This window comes from Triticum urartu, chromosome 7A (genome assembly GCF_056163025.1).
Source record: "Triticum urartu cultivar PI428250 chromosome 7A, HENAU_Tu73, whole genome shotgun sequence".
Classification (NCBI taxonomy): Eukaryota; Viridiplantae; Streptophyta; class Magnoliopsida; order Poales; family Poaceae; genus Triticum; species Triticum urartu.
This window is the reverse complement of record NC_141879.1, coordinates 718,108,581-718,129,433: the sequence shown is the minus strand read 5'-3', so window position 1 is coordinate 718,129,433 and position 20,853 is coordinate 718,108,581. Positions and strand designations below refer to the sequence as shown.

General features: G+C 46.9%; 1 pseudogene; it reads right to left on the bottom strand.

Moving 5' to 3' along the window:
- Window positions 1-17,544: 17,544 nt before the first annotated feature.
- On the bottom strand, window positions 17,545-18,111 carry LOC147962143 (uncharacterized; annotated as a pseudogene).
- Between the last annotated feature and the right edge of the window lie 2,742 nt (window positions 18,112-20,853).

Below are 20,853 nucleotides of genomic sequence, written 5' to 3'. Positions count from 1 at the left end.
TTATCACAGCCGATCATCACGTGGTGTCTGGGCACGACGAACTTTGGCAACGGTGCATACTCAGGGAGAACACTTCTTGATAATTTAGTGAGAGATCATCTTATAATGCTACCGTCAATCAAAGCAAGATAAGATGCATAAAAAGATAAACATCACATCAATCAAAATATGTGACATGATATGGCCATCATCATCTTGTGCCTTTGATCTCCATCTCCAAAGCATCGTCATGATTTCCATCATCACCGGCATGACATCATGATGTCCATCATCTTGATCTATATCAATATGTCATCACATGGTCGTCTCGCCAACTATTGCTCTTGCAACTATTGCTATCGCATAGCGATAAAGTAAAGCAATTATTGGGCGCTTGCATCTTATGCAATAGACAGACAACCATAAGGCTTTTGCCAGTTGCCGATAACTTCAACAAAACATGATCATCTTATACAACAACTTATAACTCATCACGTTTTGACCATATCACATCACAACATGCCCTTCAAAAACAAGTTAGACGTCCTCTACTTTGTTGTTGCAAGTTTTACGTGGCTGCTACGGGCTTAAGCAAGAACTCATCTCACCTACGCATCAAAACCACAACGATAGTTTGTCAAATAGACTCCGTTTTAATCTTCTCAAGGACCGGGCGTAGCCACACTCGGTTCAACTAAAGTTGGAGAGACAGTCGCCCGCAAGCCATCTATGTACAAAGCACGTCGAGGGAACCGGTCTCGCGTAAGCGTACGCGTAAGGTTGGTCCAGGTCGTCTCGTCCAACAATACTGCCGAACCAAAGTATGACATGCTAGTAGGCAGTATGACTTATATCGCCCACAACTCACTTGTGTTCTACTCGTGCAAATAACATAAAACCATAAAACCTAGGCTCGAATGCCACTGTTGGGGAACGTAGTAATTTCAAAAAATTTCCTACGCACACGCAAGACCATGGTGATGCATAACAACGAGAGGAGAGTATGATATATGTACCCTTGTAGATCGCAACGGAAGCGTTGACACAACGTAGAGGAAGTAGTCGTACGTCTTCTTCCCAATCCGACCGATCCAAGCACCGTTACTCCGGCACCTCCGAGTTCTTAGCACACGTTCAGCTCGATGACGATCCTCGGGCTCCGATCCAGCAAAGCGTCGAGGAAGAGTTTCGTCAGCACGACGGCATGATGACGATCTTGATGTTCTACCGACGCAGGGCTTCGCCTAAGCACTACAAAGATATGACCGAGGTGGAATATAGTGGCAGGGGGCACCGCACACGGCTAAGGAACGATCACCAAGGATCAACTTGTGTGTCTAGAGGTGCCCCCTGCCCCTGTATATAAAGGAGCCAAGGGGGAGGGGTGCGCCGGCCAGGGAGAGGGCGCAGGAGGAGTCCTACTCCCACTGGGAGTAGGACTCCCCCCCCCAATCCTAGTTGGACTAGGTTTCCCAAAGGGGGAAAGAGAGAGAGGGGGCCGGCCCCTTCTCCTAGTCCTAATAGGACTAAGGGAAGGGGGGGCGCGCGGCCACCTATGGGCTGCTAAGCTAATGGAATGGGTCATGTCAATCAGATCATTCAACTAATGATGTGACCTCGTTAATCAAATAACAACTCTTTGTTCATGGTTAGGAAACATAACCATCTTTGATTAACGAGCTAGTCAAGTAGAGGCATACTAGTGACTCTCTGTTTGTCTATGTATTCACACATGTATTATGTTTCCGGTTAATACAATTCTAGCATGAATAATAAACTTTTATCATGATATAAGGAAATAAATAATAACTTTATTATTGCCTCTAGGGCATATTTCCTTCACGCTTGGCAGACACGTGCTGATGACTACTCCCTCGTTCAGTGCGGCATGCTTTACAGCTTAGAGCCGGGGCTCCAAAAGCGTTTTGAGAGACATGGAGCATACGAGATGTTCGAAGAGCTGAAAATGGTTTTCCAGGCTCATGCCCGGGTCGAGAGATATGAAGTCTCCGACAAATTCTGCAGCTGTAAGATGGAGGAAAATAGTTCTGTCAGTGAGCACATACTCACTATGTCTGGGTTACATAACCGCTTGACTCAGCTGGGAGTTAATCTCCCGGATGATGCGGTCATTGACAGAATCCTCCAGTCGCTTCCACCGAGCTACAAGAGCTTTGTGATGAACTTCAATATGCAGGGGATGGAAAAGACCATTCCTGAGGTATTTTCAATGCTGAAATCAGAAGAGGTAGAAGTCAAGAAAGAACATCAAGTGTTGATGGTGAATAAAACCACTAAGTTCAAGAAGGGCAAGGGTAAAAAGAACTTCAAGAAGGACGGCAAAGGAGTTGCCGCGCCCGGCAAGCAAGCTGCTGGGAAGAAGCCAAAGAATGGACCCAAGCCCGAGACTGAGTGCTTTTATTGCAAGGGAAGTGGTCACTCGAAGCGGAACTGCCCCAAATACTTAGCGGACAAGAAGGCCGGCAAGACAAAAGGTATATATGATATACATGTAATTGATGTGTACCTTACTAGTACCCGTAGTAGCTCCTGGGTATTTGATACCGGTGCAGTTGCTCACATTTGTAACTCAAAGCAGGGGCTGCGGAATAAGCGGAGACTGGCAAAGGACGAGGTGACGATGCGCGTCGGGAATGGTTCCAAGGTCAATGTGATCGCCGTCGGCACGCTACCTCTATATCTACCTTCGGGATTAGTTTTAAACCTTAATAATTGTTATTTAGTGCCAGCTTTGAGCATGAACATTGTATCGGGATCTCGTTTAATTCGAGATGGCTACTCATTTAAATCTGAGAATAATGGTTGTTCTATTTATATGAGAGATATGTTTTATGGTCATGCTCCTATGGTGAATGGTTTATTCTTAATTAATCTCGAGCGTAATGCTACACATATTCATAGTGTGAGTACCAAAAGATGTAAAGTTGATAATGATAGTCCCACATACTTGTGGCACGGCCGCCTTGGTCACATAGGTGTCAAACGCATGAAGAAGCTCCATGCAGATGGACTTTTAGAGTCTCTTGATTACGAATCATTTGACACGTGCGAACCATGCCTCATGGGTAAGATGACCAAGACTCCGTTCTCAGGAACAATGGAGCGAGCAACCAACTTATTGGAAATCATACATACTGATGTGTGCGGTCCAATAAGTGTTGAGGCTCGCGGTGGCTATCGTTATGTTCTCACCCTCACTGATGATTTGAGTAGATATGGGTATATCTACTTAATGAAACACAAGTCTGAAACCTTTGAAAAGTTCAAGGAATTTCAGAGTGAGGTTGAGAATCAACGTGACAGGAAAATCAAGTTTCTACGATCAGATCGTGGAGGAGAATACTTGAGTCACGAATTTTGCACACACTTAAGAAAATGTGGAATAGTTTCACAACTCACACCGCCTGGAACACCTCAGCGTAATGGTGTGTCCGAACGTCGTAATCGCACTCTATTAGATATGGTACGATCTATGATGTCTCTTACCGATTTACCGCTATCTTTTTGGGGCTATGCTTTAGAGACTGCCGCATTCACTTTAAATAGGGCTCCGTCGAAATCCGTTGAGACGACACCATTTGAATTATGGTTTGGGAAGAAACCTAAGCTGTCATTTCTAAAAGTTTGGGGATGCGATGCTTATGTCAAGAAACTTCAACCTGAAAATCTCGAACCCAAGTCGGAAAAATGCGTCTTCATAGGATACCCTAAAGAAACTGTTGGGTATACCTTCTACCTCAGATCCGAAGGCAAGATCTTTGTTGCCAAGAATGGATTCTTTCGAGAGAAAGAGTTTCTCTCGAAAGAAGTAAGTGGGAGGAAAGTAGAACTTGATGAAGTGTTACCTCTTGAACCGGAAAATGGCGCAACTCAAGAAAATGTTCCTGAAGTGCCTGCACCGACTAGAGAGGAAGTTAATGATGATGATCATGAAACTTCAGATCAAGTTGCTGGTGAAATTCGAAGGTCCACAAGGACACGTTCCGCACCAGAGTGGTACGGCAACCCTGTCTTGGAAATCATGTTGTTAGACAACGGTGAACCTTCGAACTATGAAGAAGCGATGGCGGGCCCGGATTCCGACAAATGGCTAGAAGCCATGAAATCCGAGATAGGATCCATGTATGAAAAGGAAGTATGGACTTTGACTGACTTGCCCATTGAACGGCGAGCCATAGAAAATAAATGGATCTTTAAGAAGAAGACAGACGCGGATGGTAATGTGACCATCTATAAAGCTCGACTTGTCGCTAAGGGTTATCGACAAGTTCAAGGGGTTGACTACGATGAGACTTTCTCACCGGTAGCGAAGCTAAAGTCCGTCCGAATCATGTTAGAAATTGCCGCATTCTACGATTATGAGATATGGCAAATGGACATCAAAACGGCATTCCTTAATGGTTTCCTTAAGGAAGAATTGTATATGATGCAGCCGGAAGGTTTTGTCGATCCTAAGAATGCCGACAAGGTGTGCAAGCTCCAACGCTCGATTTATGGGCTGGTGCAAGCATCTCGGAGTTGGAACATTCGTTTTGATGAGATGATCAAAGCGTTTGGGTTTACGCAGACTTATGGAGAAGCCTGCATTTACAAGAAAGTGAGTGGGAGCTCTGTAGCATTTCTCATATTATATGTAGATGACATACTTTTGATGGGAAATGATATAGAACTCTTGGACAGCATCAAGGCCTACTTGAATAAGAGTTTTTCAATGAAGGACCTTGGAGAAGCTGCTTATATATTAGGCATCAAGATCCATAGAGATAGATCAAGACGCCTCATAGGTCTTTCACAAAGCACATACCTTGAGAAGATATTGAAGAAGTTCAATATGAATCAGGCTAAGATGGGGTTCTTACCTGTGTTACAAGGTATGAAATTGAGCTCAGCTCAATGTCCGACCACGGCAGAAGAGATAGAAGAGATGAGTGTCATCCCCTATGCCTCAGCCATAGGTTCTATTATGTATGCCATGCTGTGTACCAGACCTGATGTAAACCTTGCCGTAAGTTTGGTAGGAAGGTACCAAAGTAATCCCGGCAAGGAACACTGGACAGCGGTCAAGAATATTCTGAAGTACCTGAAAAGGACTAAGGAAATGTTTCTCGTTTATGGAGGTGACGAAGAGCTCGTCATAAAGGGTTACGTCGACGCTAGCTTCGACATAGATCTGGATGACTCAAAGTCACAAACCGGTACGTGTATATTTTGAATGGTGGGGCAGTAAGCAGGTGCAGTTGCAAGCAGAGCGTCGTGGCGGGATCTACATGTGAAGCAGAGTACATGGCAGCCTCGGAGGCAGCACATGAAGCAATATGGGTGAAGGAGTTCATCACCGACCTAGGAGTCATACCCAATGCGTCGGGGCCAGTCAAACTCTTTTGTGACAACACTGGAGCTATTGCACTTGCCAAGGAGCCCAGGTTTCACAAGAAGACAAGGCACATCAAGCGTCGCTTCAACTCCATTCGTGAAAATGTTCAAGATGGAGACATAGAGATTTGTAAAGTACATACGGACCAGAATGTAGCAGATCCGTTGACTAAACCTCTCCCTAGGGCAAAACAAGATCAACACCAGAATTCCATGGGTGTTCGATTCATCACAATGTAAGTAGATTATTGACTCTAGTGCAAGTGGGAGACTGTTGGAAATATGCCCTAGAGGCAATAATAAAAGCATTATTATTATATTTGCTTGTTCATGATAATTGTCTTTATTCATGCTATAATTGTGTTATCCGGAAATCGTAATACATGTGTGAATAACAGACACCAACATGCCCCTAGTAAGCCTCTAGTTGACTAGCTCGTTGATCAACAGATAGTCATGGTTTCCTGACTATGGACATTGGATGTCATTGATAACGAGATCACATCATTAGGAGAATGATGTGATGGACAAGACCCAATCCTAAACATAGCTTAAAGATCGTATAGTTCGTTTGCTAGAGTTTTTCCAATGTCAAGTATCTTTTCCTTAGACCATGAGATCGTGTAACTCCCGGATACTGTAGGAGTGCTTTGGGTATACCAAACGTCACAACGTAACTGGGTGACTATAAAGGTTAGACTACGGGTATCTCTGAAAGTGTCTGTTGGGTTGACACGGATCAAGACTGGGATTTGTCACTCCGTATGACGGAGAGGTATCACTGGGCCCACTTGGTAATGCATCATCATTATGAGCTCAAAGTGACCAAGTGTCTGGTCACGGGATCATGCATTACGGTACGAGTAAAGTGACTTGCCGGTAACGAGATTGAACGAGGTATTGGGATACCGCCGATCGAATCTCGGGCAAGTAGCATATCGATTGACAAAGGGAATTGCATACGGGGTTGCTTGAATCCTCGACATCGTGGTTCATCCGATGAGATCATCGTGGAGTATGTGGGAGCCAACATGGGTATCCAGATCCCGCTGTTGGTTATTGACCGGAGAGTCGTCTCGGTCATCTCTGCATGTCTCCCGAACCCCTAGGGTCTACACACTTAAGGTTCGGTGACGCTAGGGTTGTGAAGATATGTATATGCAGTAACCCGAATGTTGTTCGGAGTCCCGGATGAGATCCCGGACGTCACGAGGAGTTCCGGAATGGTCCGGAGGTAAAGAATTATATATAGGAAGTGCTGTTTCGGCCATCGGGACAAGTTTCGGGGTCACCGGTATTGTACCGGGACCACCGGAAGGGTCCCAGGGGTCCACCGGGTGGGGCCACCTGCCCCGGGGGCCACATGGGCTGTAGGGGGTGCGACTTGGCCTATATGGGCCAAGGGCACCAGCCCCAAAAGGGCCCATGCGCCTAGGGTTTGGGGGAAACCCTAAAGGGGGGCGCCCCCTTGCTTGGGGGGCAAGCCCCCCACCCCTTGGCCGCCGCCCCCTAGGAGATTGGATCTCCTAGGGCCGGCCTCCCCCCTTGGGCACCCCTATATATAGTGGGGAGATGGAGGACATCATACCTTAGCCTTTGGCGCCTCCCTCTCCCCTGTTACCTCTCTCCCTCGTAGTACACGGCGAAGCCCTGCTACTGTGACGCCCTGCATCCACCACCACACCGTCGTGCTGCTGGATCTTCATCAACCTCTCCTTCCCCCTTGCTGGATCAAGAAGGAGGATACGTCATCCGCTCCGTACGTGTGTTGAACGCGGAGGTGCCGTCCGTTCGGCGCTTGGTCATCGGTGATTTGGATCACGTCGTGTACAACTACCTCATCCCCGTTCTTTGAATGCTTCCGCTCGCGATCTACAAAGGTATGTAGATGCAATCCAATCACTCGTTGCTAGATGAACTCATAGATGGATCTTGGTGAAACCGTAGGAAAATTTTTGTTTTCTGCAATGTTCCCCAACACCTTGTTTGTTCCTTGTGGGACTAACCCATGTAGGTATTGAAAGTGCAATTCACTCAAATGGATAGCTCCAAGTGATCTACATCAACATTGAGCATCCACATCTTCAACATCTACATGAAGTCATCATCGACAAAACCCAAGGTTAGTTCATCCCTCTTAGGGGGGATATCACATCTAGGGGGAGCTTTACTCTAAGACTTGGGCTAAAGCAACTCTAAAGATGTGAATACAACAATGCTTTATGTAAAAGTGGTAACCCCACTTGAGCTTAAACGATGAGTATGACCTATGATCAAGTGTTCTCACTTGACTCCTAAGTCAATATACTCATATATAGATGACCTAGTCATCACAAATTGCTTGATAGATACTAGAATTGGTTGTGCATGCTTTGTCACATATTTGAATTGCCATCTTATTGTGTGAGCATGTTGGTTGCATATTTTACTCATTCAAGGACATCCACCTGTTGTTTTTATTGTTTGGTTTTATTTCCTTTTGCCAAGTGGATGGAAAAGAATGCCTAAGAACCTCCTCTAGCTATCTATGCTTTTCTCGTCTCAAACTCTATTCATGCTACATCACAAAATTTGATCAAGTCAGATTCGAACCACTTTGTGTGAGGAGCACTCGGAGTCCCCGATTCGTCATAGACTTAAACTTCCAAAACCTCTTTGTGATTCTCGGTTTGACCGATACCCCACTTTCGGTCTTACCGAGATCATTAAGTTGATCTAGGTTTTCAATCTCGGTGCAACCGATTTGAACCTTTCGGTCACACCGAGTTGCAATAACTGTCTACAGTTTTGCATCTCGGTGCCACCGAGTTGTTCCACTCGGTCACACCGACAGGGTCGGGCTATATATAGTCACGGGCAAAATTTAGAAATTTCTCCGAACCCCTTCGCCCGCGCGATAGCCTGCTCTGCCAACGTGGTCTCCGAATCGTCTTCTCGCTGCCAGCCGCCTCCAGTCGCTGGTCTCCGTCGCCGTCAACGGAATTCAACCCCGCCGTTGCCGCCGTAGCGAGTCTCCGCCGAACTAGGGTATGGACTCGATCTTTGTGCTATTCCCCAATCCGATTCCTAGCACATTGTGATCATATTGATTCTAGCCACGTTTGATAAACTTCTATCTAGTCAATGAACTCGTAGATTAGGTTTGATTCGAAAATTCTAGGTTTAGGTTTCCGCCGAAACCATCTCGGACCCACCGAGTTGAAAAACTCGGTCCCACCAATTTGGCTTATGCCATTGCACAAGTAAAACTCGGTCTGACCGAGAATTACTAATTGGTGTGACCGATTTTGGAACTCTGTGAAACCCTAGCAGTCTCGGTGCCACCAAACTATGACTCGGTCCAACCGAGTTCACTAGTTTAGGTTCCAAAACTGCTTCGGTATCACCGAGTTTGAAAATCGGTAGATCCGAGATGATTTCAGTGGGAAACTAAAACTAAGTTTTTGAGTCATTCTTTTGCAAAAATCTCTGCATTTTGTGATGCTCATCTATTCTACCTCATCTATAAACTATTCACAGGGTCAGCAGTCAGCTTGTTCATCATGTCAGACCAAAGTGATAGCCAGAACATGTCAGAAGAGCAAGTGCAGATGAGTGAGGGCACTAGTCCCTCAAGTTCTTCAGATGATGGAAGCAGAAGTACTCCTAGCAATCTGCCTAAAGCTGCCAGCAGACAGAGGAAGAAGAGAACCTCAGAATCAGAGGATGAGGATTATGTGGCCGAAGAGGAAGCAACTTCAAAGAGAGTAGTGCTTGAGAAGGAACATGGCTCAGCTCAAGGCACAAAGCCAGGGATGAAAATCAAAAGGCCAGCAGGCAGGCAGCCTATGTCAAAGGCCAGAGCTTCAACTGAGAAACCCACTCCCATAGAGCCAGTTGCTGCTGAAGGCAAGAAAAGGAAGGAAAAGGTCAAGAAGACCGTAGCCAAAGTGCTTGGAAAGGCTTCCATCATGGAAGATGAGGATGAAGAAGAAGAGGTTGCTGCAGCAGCACCTAAGGCACCCAAGCTGATGGGTGATGCCATAAGAGCTGGGGCAACTGCTTCCAAGGCCATGCCAGCTCCAAAGCCAAAGCCAAAGAGGAATACAAGAAGCATCCCGGCTGCTGAAAAGAACAAGGCCCCAGTGCCTGACATTGCTGAAGAAGAAGAAGAGCAAGTGCTCAGAAAGCTCAAGCCCAAGATCCCAGACCATAGTGATGCTCATCCTGTGGCTGAGGACATGAAGCTCAGGAGAGACTCAGGGCTAAGGAAGTGGAGAGAAGCAGACCCGTATGCTTCAAGGAGAAGGACTGCTGTTGACTACAGGTTCCACACTAAGGAACAACAGGACTTTTATGAGACAGTGCTGCTTGATAAGAAGCCAATTGTATGTGATATGAGATGGGTTGACTGGGAATACATCAAGGACAACGAAGAGCACTATCCTGGAGTGCAGGACAGCTTCAAGGCATGTGGAGTAGAGGACTTTGTTGGGCAGAAGCTCACAAAGTGGAACGAGGAACTCATCATGTAGTTCTACTCCACAACACATTTTTATTCAGATGGCAGAATTGTATGGATGTCTGAGGGTACGAGGTACCAATCTACAGTTGCTGAGTGGGCACAGCTGATCAATGCCCCAGAAGAGCAGGATGATGACTTGGATATCTATGCCAAGAAGAAGATGGACCACAACTCAATGTCAAATATGTACAAGGAGATCCCAAATGAAGCACTTGATACGTTCAAGTTTGGCTCTGTGCACTATCTTCTGTCAGGATTGCCAACTATCAACTGGATTTTGAGGCACACTCTGTTGCCCAAGTCAGGTGATCACAAGATGATCAGAGGCCACGCAATCAACTTGCTTCATATCTTTGATGTGCCACAGAAATTCAAAGTCATGAGCCTCATCGTGGAAACAATCAAGAGGACTGCAGCAGACTAGAAGAGGAGCTGTGGATATGCCCCTCAAATTCAGGAGCTCATCAACTCCAAGATGGGCACAGGCATATACTTATTGGACAAGGAACATCTGCCCATCCGTCCAGATTTTGAAGATAATCAAGTTGTCATGACTGAGAATGAACCATCATCTACACAAGCACAAGCCAAGAAGGAGAAGGCAAGGAAGGAGAAAGCTGCCAAGATGCCAACTCAAGAGGAGGCATCTGAGTACTTCTTGAAGACCAAACAAGAGCAGCTTGGTTACCTGATTGCATCCACCCTGCGGATTGAGAAAGTACTAGCCACCCTAACTCAGAACCAAGCAAGCCTAGAGAGGATCGTAGAAAAAAAGTTCTATGACTTGGATATCAAGGTGACAGAGATTCAGACTGCAGTGGAGCAGCTCCAAGATGACATGCAGGAGAGGAAAGGAAAGATTACAACTGATGCCTTTGCCAGAGTGCCATGAGGTCCGAGGTCGTCTGCAGTTCCAGTTCCTGACACAACAGCAACCGCCTCAGCTCCAGCCGCAGCATCAGCCCAACCAGCTCCAGCATCTACTTCAGCGTCTACGGAAGCCTTCGTCCTTGGAGTGATCCGGACTCCACCACCACCTGAAGATCAAGCCTGAGTGTCGATCTAGCACTATGCATTTTCTAGGAACTTTTTGGTAACTTGTTGCCAAAGGGGGATAAAAATGTATAGATCATAGGCTTCAAGAGAGAGAGAGAGAGTGTTGTTTTTTCTCTCTTGCTTTATTTGGTGGTTTTTCGCTTTGTTTGCTTTTGAGTGCTTGAGGTACTATGTCGTTATTCCTGTGAGACATTGATGATCATGTGTTTGATCATAAGCTACACTTAATGCTTGCTTAATACTATTATCTTATTTATCTTATCTATCTTGGTGATGAGTGCATGTATTTCATTCTTATCATTTTAAGCGCTCCACCAAGATGTATGTGACATGGAAGAGTAACCCATGACTCTAACTCCTTGTGCATTTGCAGTCCAAAGCAAATCTTAAATATGCACAAATTTAGGGGGGAGCTCTTACTTATCACATACTTCTCAAAGCGACGATATATTTCATGCTTATTATCATTTGTCGAAGCTTTGATCTATATGTTGTCATCAATTACCAAAAAGGGAGAGATTTAAAGTGCAACTATCCCTAGGTGGTTTCGGTAATTCATAACAACATATAGCTCATTGAGCTAATGTTATTCCAAGGTGATTATTTCAGGAAAGCTCAATGACTGGCATGGCATGGATGGTGAAAGTGGAACCCTCAAAATGCTAAGGACAAAGGATTGGCTCAAGCTCAAAAGCTCAAGACTCTTCATTTTATATTTTAGTGATCCAAGATCACATTGAGTCCATAGGAAAAGCCAATACTATCAAGGAGGGATGAGGTGTTGCTTAATGAGCATCTTGCTTCATGTGCTTAATGATATGCTCCAAAATCCTCAGCTACTTTCCCATATCCACATTTGACCTAAACCCTAAGCCAAACTCGGTCCTACCGATTCTTTCTATCCGGCGCCACCGAGTTTCACTTTTCATAAGCCACTGCCAAACCCTAGCAATTCGGTTCTACCGATAGGGATCTCGGTCTCACCGAGATGGGATTGCAAACTCTCTGTTTCCCTTTCGTAACTTTTCGGTCTCACCGAAAGAGCGGATCGGTCCCACCAAGATTGCAATGTAAACTCTCTGTTTCCCTTTTGTAACTTTTCGGTCTCACCGAAAGAGCAAATCGGTCCCACCGAGTTTGCCTGACCAACTCTCTGGTTAGCTTATTACCAAAATCGGTCTCACCGAGTTTGTGTAATCGGTCTCACCGAGATTATGTTATGCCCAAACCCTAACCATATCAGTTCCACCGAGTTGCATGTCGGTCCCACCGAAAATCACTAACGGTCACTAGGTTTACTATTTCGGTCCGACCGAGTTTTCTGATTCGGTCCCACCGAGATTGGTAAATTGTGTGTAACGGTTGGATTTCGTGTGGAGGCTATAAATACCCCTCCACCTTCTCTTCATTCGAGGAGAGAGCCATCAGAACACATCTACACTTCCAACTCATATGTTCTGAGAGAGAACCACCTACTCATGTGTTGAGACCAAGATATTCCATTCCTACCATATGAATCTTGATCTCTAGCCTTCCCCAAGTTGCTTTCCACTCAAACCTTCTTCCACCAGATCCAAATCCTATGAGAGAGAGTTGAGTGTTGGGGAGACTATCATTTGAAGCACAAGAGCAAGGAGTTCATCATCTACACACCATTTGTTACTTCTTGGAGAGTGGTGTCTCCTAGATTGGCTAGGTGTCAATTGGGAGCCTCTGACAAGATTGTGGAGTTGAACCAAGGAGTTTGTAAGGGCAAGGAGATCGCCTACTTCGTGAAGATCTACCGCTAGTGAGGCAAGTCCTTCATGGGCGATGGCCATGGTGGGATAGACAAGGTTGCTTCTTCGTGGACCCTTCGTGGGTTGAGCCCTCCGTGGACTCGCGCGACCGTTACCCTTCGTGGGTTGAAGTCTCCATCAACGTGGATGTAGGATAGCACCACCTATCCGAACCACGGGAAAAACATCCGTGTCTCCAATTGCATTTGAATTCTCCAAACCCTTCCCTTTACATTCTTGCAAGTTGCATGCTTTACTTTCTGCTGCCAATATACTCTTTGCATGCTTGCTTGAATTGTGTGATGATTGTTTGACTTGTCCTAGAATAGCTAAAATCTGCCAAGAACTAAAATTGGAAAAGGTTAAGTTTTTATTTGGTCAAGTAGTCTAATCACCCCCCCCTCTAGACATACTTCCGATCCTACACCATGGCCTCCATGGCACGGGAGGGGCGAGAGCCCCTCCGAGATTGGATCTCTCTCTCTGTCTCTCTCTGTTTCTGCATTCTCAGATTCTTCCCTTTCACCGTTTCTTATATTTCCGGAGATCCGTAACTCCGATTGGGCTGAAATTTTGACACGATCTCTATCCGGAAATTAGCTTTCTTGTGGCGAAAGAAGGGATCCAACCGCCTTATGGGGTGGCCACGAGGGTCAGGAGCACGCCTGACACCCTGGGGCGCGCCCCCTACCTCGTGGGCCCCTCGAGCATCGCCTCACGTGGATTCTTCTTCCCAAAAATCATATATATTCCCAAAAAAATCTTCGTCAGTTTTTGTTCTGTTTGGACTCCGTTTGATATGGATATTCTGCGAAACAAAAAATATGCAACAAACAGGAACTGACACTGGGCACTGGATCAATATGTTAGTCCCAAAAATAGTATAAAAAGTTGCCAAAAGTATACGAAAGTTGAATAATATTGGCATGGAACAATCAAATATTATAGATACGACGGAGACGTATCAATCACCGACCTGCGTGAAAAATGAACAACTCACATATTGGGTGTCACAATAAGAGTTATCCGAACTCAACATCACCGCTCCTTTCTTGACCGCCTGTCTGAAACTTGAATGAATTTCACCATTGCTTGTAGTCATTCTGAGTCAAATTCGCAGTTGTCTCACCACATGTATGACCACCAGAGCCCTGGCCCGTCTCCATGCCCTGTGCATACTACACGCCTCGCCGCTATTACCGCGTCGAGCCTTCGCTGTCCTGGTCGAGTCTCAAGGGTCGCGAACCCACACCACTCAACCTCCACTGCAGAGTACCATCGATCATCACTGACCGATGACGAGTTTCACGCTTTCATCAGACCACTGGGCTCTAGTCCGAACTGCATGGCACTCGCTTTTTCCCGCTGAAATAGGTTTCGTTTCCCTGGATCCTTACACCGTATCCCCTCAATCCAGCTCCACCTTCAACTTGACTCCATGGTAGATGATTAGTCCACCCTCGCGGCCCGTCGACTTCAAGCTCTCATGTGCGCACCGTCTTGAATCAACCCCGCACCATAGTCTTGTCGAAGTCACACATGCCCTCAGGCCCGCGCCACATGTTTCCATGCCCAGAAGTCGGTCACCATTAGCATCACACTTCTATGTCGTTGTCGCCGATCCCACCACCGTCTTCTGTACCAACCGACTTGCGTCGATCCGTCAGACTGCCTAGTCCGACCCAGCCGATCTCGTCCGACTGTATGACACGCCCAAGGCTCCCAAATCGTCTTACGCAAATTTCCATCCATCACATGATAATTCCATCTCAGCTGACATGACTTCCCGCAACGCTTTCAAGCATCTCTGTTGTGCCAACAAAATTTCCACCCTTGTCTGACATAATCCAAGGTTTTCAATTCGGACGAACTTCTTCACCTCAAACCTAGTACCCGTTGGTACCGTGGTTCTTTGTATGACTAAACATGTGAAAGAAAATAACTATTCTTCTCACGTAATGCCCAAGTACACCTAGATGTATGGGTAGCAAATTCCAATCAAGAATTACTCTTGGCTTTCACACGTGGTAGTAGTTCCCTTGGCACCAATTCCAATGCTGGCTAATTGCTTTTGCCTTGCCAACGCCTATGCAAGTATTTGGTGGATATGTATCGCTTGACGGATCTTTTCCCTTGCGCCGACTGATTTGCCTGCCTGTCCGTGTCTATGGAGACTCGGTTTCTTTTGTTTTCAAAACAAATCTCTGTCCACTACTTTCGATTGAATTTCTTTGATCGATCATACTGCACCACGCGCTTGTAGCGCACGTTGTCAGGCCACTGTTCGCCAAGGGCCGCTCCGCGCAAGGCCATGATGGTCCACCACAGCGGTGCTTGGGTTTCCTTGCCACGCCAGATGCTGCAACGCGTCGCCCGAGCCTGCTGCTACGCCGCCATCGCCCTGAATAGATCGCCGAGACTGCCATACGTACGCACGCATCGCCTTGTGCTTCTTCCAAACACGATGCCGTCGTCAAATCTTCAAGAGAAACGTTGATCCACCGACGCGACAACATCTGCTGCCATGTCTTCAATTATACTCATTGCATCTCGCTAGATCCCATCGACAGCTTCCACGTGTTCTCCTCTAGATCAACAATTCACAGCCTTCAAATAACCTAGCTTATGATACCACCTGTTACAAATCAAAGCCGGGTGGATGAAGTGGCGCCAAGCTTCTGGCATTCTCTGTGACAAGAGAGTGCCACAAAAGCTAAAAGGCAAGTTCTACAGGACGGCGGTCCGACCCGCAATGTTGTATGGCACTGAGTGTTGGCCGACTAAAAGGCGACATGTTCAACAGTTAGGTGTGGCGGACATGCGTATGTTGAGATGGATGTGTGGCCACACGAGAAAGGATCGAGTCCGGAATGATGATATACGAGATAGAGTTGGGGTAGTACCAATTGAAGAGAAGCTTGTCCAACATCGTCTGAGATGATTTGGGCATATTCAGCGCAGGCCTCCAGAAGCTCCGGTGCATAGTGGACGGCTAAAGCGTGCGGAGAATATCAAGAGAGGGCGGGGTAGACCGAATTTGACATGGGAGGAGTCCGTTAAGAGAGACCTGAAGGATTGGAGTATCACCAAAGAGCTAGCTATGGACAGGGGTGCGTGGAAGCTTGCTATCCATGTGCCAGAGCCATGAGTTGGTTGCGAGATCTTATGGATTTCACCTCTAGCCTACCCCAACTTGTTTGGGACTAAAGGTTACCACTTGTTAGAATAAAGCTGAGGCATACCGTCGATCATCCGAGGATCAAGCAATCACACGAACACGACACCGAGATTTGTTAACGAGGTTCACCAATATGGCTACACCCCGGTGCCTGACTATGGGCGCTCCTCCCCAAGATACCGCGACAATACCGCACCAGGTCGCCCTTGACGCCGGCACACGCCGCCGGCTTCCCCTGCGTTCCCGTGCTATTATGTTGACATAGGCTACATCGTGTGTTTACCCCCGCTATATAAGAGAGGCCTAGGATACGAGTGTCCTACTTGGACACGACTCCATATCCTATCTAAACACAATACAACTGCAAGTCCAACTGTAATCTATCTTGTACACTATATTCGACACAACTCTAACAAGATTGATGGCAACATTTCTTTTTGTGGGAGTCATAGCAGTGACGATGTTGTTAGTTTACGCAATTAGCAAGATCAGTGACAATTAGTAGTTATTATTTAACCTTCAAGTATTATGTACCAGGATCAGTGATGATGTTCTTCTCAACCTTGAACTATTTAAGTATGCATAGTACTTGGATCAGTAAATATATAAAAGCATGTCTGTCATAAATAGTAGTGGTTTTACTGGTAAATATAACCTATAAATAAATAAATAACCTAAGTATAAGCTAAAAAAAGACATAATTTAAAACGTGTCCTAAACAATAACCTAAATTAAACATAATTTTAAAAACCTAAATAAAATATAAAGTAAAAGTAATAACCTAAACAAAACGTAAATAAAACCTAAACTAAAAATAACAAAAATGAAAAAAAAATGGCGGCATGGGGGCTCACCATCCCACGCCACCATCAAAAAGGCCCAAACCCTGAGGTGCACCGAGGCGACACCTGGCCAGACACACCGAACAAAGCCGTCCAGCACGTCTCTGTTGGAAATAAGCCATGCCGTGGCGGTGGCGACCAGCGTGAGAGGCCGAGTCCATGGTCGCCACCGGCGTGAGAGGTCGAGTCTGTGGCCGGCACGTGCATTGTAGTCTGACCTTTGTATGGGCATGGTCCGACTAGGGTATAGGCATAGTTTAGGGTGTGTCCGACTAGTATAAGGCTGTGTGCGTGAGTGTGTGTGTCTGTTAGCAAGATAGCCGGGGAGGTGACCGCGTCGCCGCATCAAAAACGGCCGCGTTGTTCGCGTTGTAGTGCGACAGGTGTGCTGGCCGGGAGTGCGGCCGGGTGTGGCGAATGCAGCAGAGGATCGAGGCATGGAGACCGAGTCCCGTGGTGGAGTTAGTGGCTCCATGCAAGAGGGCGGACGACTCAGCAGGAGAACGCGTAAGTGCACGTAGAGCTTGCTGGAGTTGGTTTCGTGGGGGCTGTGTCGCCGAGCAAAAATGCTAGACATATAAAAATTTACAGGTTTTTATAAGCTTTTTTCATCTGACAACCAATCACAAACCTTTTCCCTTCTAATTTTCAAGGGATGGACCGTCCTGCTCACTTGTTGACCAATAAAAACTAACTCACTTGTAAAAGCCTGTAAACTGTTTGTATGTGTAGCATTGCCGGTCGCCGATCGAGGGGCTATAAACTGTTCGTGTGTGCTGTGGGGATGTCGAGTTCGTGCTCCAGTAAAGCTGTTCAGAGAGCGGCTAGGGTTAGACACCAACAGTCTCGCGCCGCCTTGTCCAGGCACAGCGCGCAGTCCGCCGCCATGACGTTCCACGGGGGCACTGCGCCACCACGCGCACCGTGCCGTTCGCCTGGAGGCTTGCGCTCGCCGCGGCCAGCTGCATGCGCCCGCCCGAGCTCTCGACGGCGCTGGCCGGGCACTAGAGACTGCGCCAGGTCGGCCAGCGTCTCCACGTCGTGGAACCTGGGGTAAATAGCCGGATCATAGTAATCGAAGATCATCCAGCGGCTCTCATTGTCGCCCTCCTCCGTGGCGTTGGCAGAGTCGGAGCCGGCCAGGAAGCACCCGGTGTTCCAGAAGGTTAGCGCGTCGGCTGCCGTCGCAGATTCCGATCCTGTCGACGGCGATGGCCCGGCACTCGCGGCAGTCTCCGCGCCTCAGGGAATCGCCGAAGAAGAGGCCTCCGGCGGACGCTGTCGTTGTTCCTTTGCTGCGGAGGAGGCGAAGGCCGCAGGCGCGGCGGCGGATGGGAGGGTGGCGAGGAGCTTCCTCAGGCTGGCTATTTCGCAGATCATGCCCGCAGGTGATAAGTAAGAGCGACCTCTCCGCGCATCTCTTCCGTAAGTGACGCTGTTTTATGTTTTCTTTGTAGACAATCACGGGGACAATTTTAGTAATGGTTTATGGCGCTGCTCAATGTCAGAGCTGGTGTGTTGGGTTTGGGTGAACGTTTGTTTGCATTGGAAGCTCTGGTCTTAAAGATGTTTCATGGTAACTAACTTTACCAAGCTGATTTCACGGCTGTCAAGGTAGATGACAAGCCATGGTTTGAACCTTGATGTCTCAACACTAATTCCCTAGGCCTCATTCAGTTTGGAGGATTTTTATAGGAAAAACATGGGAACAAGGATTCCAGAGAAAAATTTCCTATATATGCATTCGGTTTGTAGGAAATGCATAAAGGAATTTCGTAGGAATACTATTCATTTCCTATGCTTTTGGAGGAAACTACACATCCACTCAAAGCTCATTTTGCGCGTAGGAACGAGGCAAGTCAATTCCTTAGGGTGGCAAGTGCCATCCTATCAAATTCCTATACTACTCCAAATTCCTACGGTTAGATTTCCTCCAAACCGAATGAGCCCCTAGAGTTTTTGCACAGACTCTGAAGTAGACTTGCAGCTGGGTATATGTGCCGACCACACTGAAGTTTGTTGGCGATATCGCTCGTAATATTTCTCGTCCAGCATAGTTGAGCAGTTGCTAGGGCTCTCCATTGCTAGCATCACGAGTGCTTCCCCTGCCTCTGCTCATAGTTGATTTGAGGATTCATCCTCCTAAAAAAACCATTTCACCAACTTTTTAATGATAACTTGGACTCTCCCAATCTGATCCATGGAGATCTTGGAGATGATATCCATCATGAACTTCGACTGTTCTAGGTAGATGGAGCCTACCTCTAGCTCCAAGATCTCGATGAGATTGCCAATTAGGAAGGGATTCTTCGTAAGCTCTTGCCTCAGTGTTATGCATGTTGCTAGTCCCAGAGCTAGCGCATGATGCCAAGGGGAAGAAGAGAAAATATGCAGCTTGATGGGGGAGTCAAGTGACTGCACTTTCCTGAATTTAAGCCTCTAAAGAATTGCTTCACTAACTATGACCTCCATGTCTCGTAGAGTTCCCTGCTCCTCTGAAACCAACCCCATGTACTATTCCAGCTTTGATAGCGTTTCCATCATCCCTTGTTCCTTGAAGATGAATGCGTAGCGAAGGCAGTATTCCATGATGGATATTGTAAGCTTAACCAGGAGTAAATTGCATAAAACCACCATTTTGAGGGCTAAGTTTGCGAAAAACACTAGGATACAGATTCCCTACAGACAGCACCACGTCTAACGTAATTCTTTTGCAAAAACCACTGATCGGCGGATTGGGCCGTGTTAAGTGAGTTTATGACAGCTGGGGCCCGTTTTTCGCCTACATGGCACTCCAGGCCGTCCTGACAGCCAGCAGACGGCGTTAGATGGCGCGTTAGGTCTCGTCTTTAGTCATTCACGCATCCGTCTCTGTTTCCCCATTCTTCTTCCCCCTTCCCCTCGCTCCCGCCGCCGTCGCCCCCTCCCCTCACTCCCGCCGCTGCCGCCCCTCCCCCTCGCTCCCGCCGCCGTCGCCCCCCCCCTCGCTCCCGCCGCCGTCGCCCCCTTGCCCCTCGCACCGCGGAGATGCGTAGCCCGGTGAAAGGTAGAGTTGTTGGTGGCGGCGCTCCGCCCGGCAGCGGAGGAGGACCCGTAGTGGATCCAGGCGAGCTTTGCGGGAGCTCGAACCCTAGCAAGCCGACGGAGGAATCAGAGGAGGAGGACCCGCAATATTCGATGGAATACCGGGCGGCGAGAGCATTCGCCGCGGCGGTGAAGGCCAATCCAACGGGAAGCCAACACATCGGGTCATCCTACGGCGGCGTATAGTGAGATCCACTTTTCTTTGCTCTTCCCCTTCCCGTTCTCCATTCAATGAGTACTCCCATTCAATTGCGTTGCTAGTGTACTCTAGGGTTAGGGTCCATATTGCTCTATCCTATCAGATGGAGTAGATGTTGTGGATTTGTTGTCATGTGCCGTAGGGTTGACATAATTTAGATTAGTTCAGATTCTGTGATTTGTTTGTCCTGTGCCCTAGGGTTGACATTTTTAGATTAGTTGACAAATAAGCTGATTCAGTTGATTTTATAAACGAGCACTACAAGAAATATGTCAACTTGTGACCACCACTATTGGTCACTGAATGGTCACCGTTTTCAATTTGTGACCTTTTTGTGACAAAAAACATAAGGTCAAAAGCTGGTCGTCGTTAACTGACTATAGTGACCTTTCTTCTGGAATGGTCGTAGACGTTTATGACCAAAAAATGGTTGTAGATTTAACGACCAATTATTTTGGTCACTAGCAATCCGACCACACCATGTCAGATCCACCATGGCAAGCTGACGTGGCAGAATTACGACCACATGAAAAGGTCGTAAAATAGAATCAGCCCGGTCCATTTCAGCCGTCTACATGGGCCAAGCCCAATAATTCGGCCCGTTTAATTTTTTTCTCTTTATTTTGCTTATGTGCATGGGCCTGGCCCAATAATTTGGCCTTTTATTTTCTGGGAATGGAGCCTTTTTTTGATGAATTTTTTTATAGTCCACTATTGTTTTGGGCCACATCCTTTTTAGTCTAGTTCGAATTTGGGCCTTAGCCTTTTTATTTTCTGTTATGCAGCCTTTTATAATTTTTTTTCTTACAATCATTTCTTTTTTAGGTCCAAGCCTTTTT